Here is a 6,146-nt window from a genome sequence, read left to right on the forward strand (position 1 = left end):
CCAATAAACACAATATATTTAACTCACACATTAAAATAAAATTATAACTGAAAATAAAATAAATTATGCATTAATCATATTCTACCACTCAATTTTATTCAAACACATTAAATTACTATTGTAGCTTCATAGTTCTAAATGTAACTTCCATCATTTCTTATCATATAAATAAGCATTCTCTCAATCTATCATTCTCTCGTATTGACATTTTTTTACTATCTCATTTTCACATTCTCTCATTCTCTTTTACAATACCTCAAATCATTTTTCGTTTTTTTGTTATTTTTTATTTCTTATTTTTGTTGTATGGGTTGTAAAAAACAAATGAAATATCATTGTAAATTGTTAATGCTAAATTTTAATTTTAGAGACTACATGATATATATTTTATATTGTTCTTATTTTAAAAGATTTATCTCCTTTATCTAATTTGAATTATTATCTTATAAGTAATCATTTTCTCCTCTTCTCCCACCAATATCAAATGTTGTTATATCTCATATGTGTTGTAAGAGTTTGATTCTATCTCTATATTAGTAAAAGAGAAGTACAAATAGAATTCGGGTCGGGTCATAATAAAAAATTAACCCAAAATTAACACAATCGGATAACGGGTTGTTTATATCCGAAATCTGGGTGATCCGAAATCTACAATAAATCATAAACATTAAACCTTAATTAAAACATTAATCTTCAAAGCATTTAAACAAATATCTTCAAAGTATCTTCAAAATAAATATGGTCGTTTTACGTATCCTATAATTTAGGAATCATAATTAAAATTATTGAGAGACGAAATAGTAATTCACACTTTACTCTCAAAGATATCCTGCCAACTATATTTTCCCTAATCGTATCCATAATTTTAGTCAACTAAAGTCTTCTACAATTCGTTTCGGAAAATAAGGAATCGCTAAAACATACGATCTCATATCTTTACCAAATATATATCATCAAGTAAATGATCTTTAATTTTAGTCAGCACAACCGGATTTTTAGTCCCGTAATTGATCTCCAAAACCTGTATCTAAAACTCAGTCCACTAAAATTACGGAAATTTGATTACCGAATTAATTAGTGAATCAATTATGATAATGTATTATGAGAACATATTTTACCTATAAATACTCATTACTCATGCAAATAAACTTCATACCTTCCAACAAAGTTTTTCAGCACATATCACTTAAGCTTACGAAATGGCTGCCAACTTAGCTGCTTTCAGCTTGCTTCGATCTCAACAAATACTGTCCAGAAGCAAGAGCACTAACGTTTGAGGACATTCCATTGTACTTTACTTGGGATCCGAAAGAAAAATGCTTCATAAGAAGGAAAAGAACAAATGGGAATAGAAGGATTTCGTATATTCCAAGTAAGTTTGATGGAAATTTCTGTTTGAAACTCCTTTTCCGTTTTCTAAAACGACCAAAATGTGATGAAGATTTGAGGACTTATGATGGTGTCGTATATGACTCATACAAGGACGCATGTATGCCCAAGGGATTACTTCAAGAATGATTATTCTTAATGTTTCAGTACTTAATAAAGATGTCAAAATTTCTATGCTTTATCATGTTTAAGTTGTTTAGTATTTCCCTTTGTGAAATGATAATGATGTTAATAAAAGATAAGTTTCTTTTCAAATTAAGTTTGACAATCAATTTATCTAATTTCATATATGCAACAACCAATCTAACCTATCAATATCTTAATATTTAAAGTAGATGAGAATACTTACCATTATCAATTATGTTGGACAATGTCATCTCCAATCTAAGCTGTAGGGTTCCACGTAGATACCTGATATAATTACAGATGTTTAGTACAGTTCAGTAATATCATGTAAAAATTGCTTAAACACTCCTAATTATATAATCGGGAATATTAAATCTCATATTTGCAGTACTGTCTCTCCCTTTGTCCTTCTGTTTGATTACTATTCTTCACAATTGCACTGGAAAATTAGTACATATCAATCAGCACATACGAAACTAAAGCTAAGTATATATAGAATTTTATACCAACAAATAAGATTAATGTTTTGTGAGAGAAGTTGAAAACTAGATAAAACGAATACTAACAATTAGTAAAAATCGTATAAAATATAGCTAAATTCAAACTTGATAGAAGTGATAGTCGTTTAATAATTCCAGAACTAGAAATCAACTTAACCAATTAACTAGAATTAGTTTACAAGATTAGCTAAACCCACCATATAATCTGCCGTTTATGATGTATGTGTCTTTGTCCGTCTGTTTTTATAGATCTCCTTCACATATTCACAGAAAAATTGCAACATAACAATAAGACCATTAAAAATTAAAGCAAAGGATACATATGAAATTTTCAGTGATTCTTAACATCGACTACTATTTTTCTGATAGAATTGATAAAAATGGATAAAACCAATTCTAATAATTACTCAAATTGCAAAAAAAGAAAGCTAAATTCAAACCCATGAAGGTACTGATAGGGGTTTTATTTATCTTAATCAGAATCAACTTACCCAATTAACTAAGATAGATAAGGAGATTTTTAAAACCCACAATTGAATCCGCCGTGTAAGAAAACAATCAACGGCAAATATATTTCTCCTTTCTCTTCGAATTAGTTGTTCTTCAGTACGACTGGGTCTCCAAAATTGTAGAACAAAAAAAGGATTGAACTGTGTGATGGAAATGTTCGGGTTTCAATCAATTCTCTCCAAAAGGATTAGAGATGGTGAAATGATTCGAGAAGTTGAGACGGTGTAAAGCAGTCGATCGGTTCTTTTGGGGAAGGTGATCGGAAATTAATGTCTTCTTCAGGCTTTTTTTTTTTTAATATTAAAAACAAAACTTCGGCCCACCTGAGCCCAATCACAACATCAGTGCAATATATTGGTCCATTTTAAAAATATACATACTATATTATTATGTGGATGAATTGTATATTGTATCCCCCAAATGTTTTCTATGTAAAATCATAAATAATACTAATATAGAGATACAACCATACTATACTAAACAGTTATTTAAAATGAACATGTATATAAAATTTTGTATATTGTATCCCCCAAATGTGTTCTATGTAAAATCATAAATAAGACTAATATAGAGATATAACCATACTATATACTAAACAGTTATTTAAAATAACTTATTATTGCAACATCAACGTATGAAGAGTTTACATAAGCAGTTAATTAGAAAATCTATAATACAATAAATGTATTGGAAACAATATCAGTCAATGATAAGATTGGATCCTCAAAAGCAAGAAACAACATCTTCATAATTCATAAAAAATAAACACCACAATTATACACATCTAAACAAAATGGTATAAACATATAGTGTATAAATAAAAGTGACGGCAAAGCCCGTATATGCCTAATTAAAACGAAATAATAAANAGTGAACCCAAACCTAGAACCGTAAGGGCTCTGATACCAAACTGAAACGACCCGACCCATTTTTTTTTAATAAATAATAATAATAATAAATAAATAACTACAACTAGTGGTCCCATATCCACTAGCCACCTAACCACAATCACAACCAACAGCGGAATAACAATACTAATATCCAATAAATATAAATAATCAATATCTATAACATAACCAATATCCAAATAACCAATCATCAGAAAACATGAAACCAACAACCTAGCAATGTTTCTAATGACACAACTCTAGCAACCTAGCAATGCCAGACAACATCCAATCGAGTCTCTAGAACATCCTCCTCTTCATTGCCTGGATTCCACGATCACACTTTGCTTTTACCTGCACCACAAATACACATTGCAATGCATGAGTATTTAATAAACACTCAGTAAGGCAATCCTCCCATCTACTAGGCTACACACACAAGCATTAGAGTCATCTCTAACCATCAAACAACAATCAACAAATAACAAACAGGACTCTGCATCGACCGACACCAACATGCATCGACCGACACCGCATGGGGATGCATCGACCGACACAGGGTTGCATCGACCGATGCTCGATGCACTTGCATCGACCGACACTCGCACTGCATTGACCGACGCATGCTCGACATAACACGAAAACCCTAGGGTTTTACGTGCCGTCCTCGACACTTGCATCGACCGTTGCAAGATATGCATCAACCGATGCAATGCCGAGCATCGTGTTTTCCCCAAAGCTTCTCGCCAGATCTTCGTTCCTACAACCACAAAACTCGATCCCAAGCCACAAGAAAGCTTCCTAACATCCAGAATAACGATCTAACAAGTCTAACCACACACAACAAGCAAATTAGAGAGTTCTCTAGCTTAGATAAGACATGGTTCTGCACTTACCTTTGCCAAGACGAATCTGAACCTCAAACAACCAATAGAACACTCCTAGCAAGCTCCTACAACGTTCTAAGTCTCAGATCTTACCAGGAAACGCCACAAATCCACAGAAATCACCAAGAACACCAAGAACACTCAAAAGCGGCCAAAGTCGACTAATGAGACAAAAGAAACGATTAAGGTTTTTTTTTCCTTCTCCCTTTGCCCAAAACGCAGCGTTTAACTTAAGTCAAAACGCAGAATATTGAACCTGCATCGACCGATGCACCATCTGCATTGACCGATACAATCTCCAAACCAGGATTTCGGTTCACAGATGTTACAAGAATATTGCTTAAATAAGTATATAGAGGTATTTGTTATAAGCTTTATCCCAAAAAATTATTACAAAAATGCCATTAAAATTTTAATGCCAGCGTGGTAAAAGTTGCTCTTATTTACTGTAATGCCCCAACCGCCACCTCTTAGTGGGCACTATGTCCAATCCCAGTCCATGGGTCCACCTTCCTTAATGGGTCTCACGTCCTCTCACTAGGCCCATGAGCCTTTCCTTATCCGACGGCTGGTTTGTTACGTTCGGAAGGCTTTAAAGACTTGTTACCGTCCCTACAAATCACCACATGGTCTTTTCCTGTGTTTTGTCCTCACTCGCACAGTTCCGACAGTCACTTCCCGGAAGGTCACCCATTCTGAGACTACTCCAGCTCAAGCACGCTTAACACTGGAGTTCTCTCATGACATTTGACCGAAAAGATAAGTGCACTTTGGTGACATAGGTGGCCAAATCAATTCTTTAAACCCTCTCCGTAAGTCTCTGAAACCGGGATTTCACATTTACGAAAAACATGAATTTCGAGAAATTTCAAATAAATCTGTAAGACAAATCTATGACAGATTTTATTTCATAGTTATTGCAGATATGCTTTTTTACAGATTTGTTTTTGATTTACATATTTGTTCTACAGATTTATTTTTGCCATAGATTTATTCTACAAACCTGCAGCAAATTTTTTTTTCGCCACATATTTGTTCTACAGATTTGTCATTATGTTGTCGCAGATTTATAGGCTGTCGCAGACCTTTTGTATACTAAAGACATATTTTACTTTTATGACAATACTACAGATTTTCTTTGTCCAACAGATTTGTTTTTGCAGACTTGTTTTGTCCTACAGATTAATTTCCAACCATAGACTTAATATACAATGTTAAGTAACTACTGATTTATTTATAGTGACGACAGACTTCTAATAAGTCTGCAAGTGGCTGCAGAGTTGTATTGAAGAAAGATAATTGCTAGATTGACTCTGAAACGACCGACCCTTTTTTTTTAATAATAAATAATAAATATAATATAATAAAATAATCTACAGCTAGTGGTCCCATACCCACTAGCCACCTAACCACAAACACATTCAACAGCGGAATACTCAATACCAATAACCAATAATAAACCAATAATATAACCAATACCATAGCATAAGCAATATCCAATAATCAATCATCAGAAAACATGAAACCAGCAACCTAACAATGTTTCTAATGACTCAACTTTAGCAACCTAACAATGCCAGACAACATCCAATCAAGTCCCTAGAACATCCTCCTCTTCATTGCCTGGATTCCACGATCACACTTTGCCTTTACCTGCACACCACAAACAACAATTGAGATGCGTAAGTATTATCACAAATACTTAGTGAGGCAATCCTCCCATCTACTGGGCTATACACACAAGCAATAAGATCTCTACATGCCACAAACAACAATCAATAAAACAAACCAGGCAATATACAAGCATGCAACATCCATCGTAACTGGAAGAGGGGTGTCGACCGACA

The 6,146-nt window shown here is 33.4% G+C and overlaps 1 long non-coding RNA gene across 1 annotated transcript; it reads right to left on the reverse strand.

The window, feature by feature from the left end:
* Nucleotides 1,052-2,771, reverse strand: LOC104787527. The gene is made up of 4 exons (XR_767955.2): nt 2,507-2,771; nt 2,213-2,269; nt 1,739-1,954; nt 1,052-1,247 (listed from the first exon to the last, which is right to left on the reverse strand). It is a non-coding gene; the product is annotated as an uncharacterized LOC104787527 (long non-coding RNA).

Source organism: Camelina sativa, chromosome 5 (genome assembly GCF_000633955.1).
Source record: "Camelina sativa cultivar DH55 chromosome 5, Cs, whole genome shotgun sequence".
In the NCBI taxonomy this organism is placed as follows: Eukaryota; Viridiplantae; Streptophyta; class Magnoliopsida; order Brassicales; family Brassicaceae; genus Camelina; species Camelina sativa.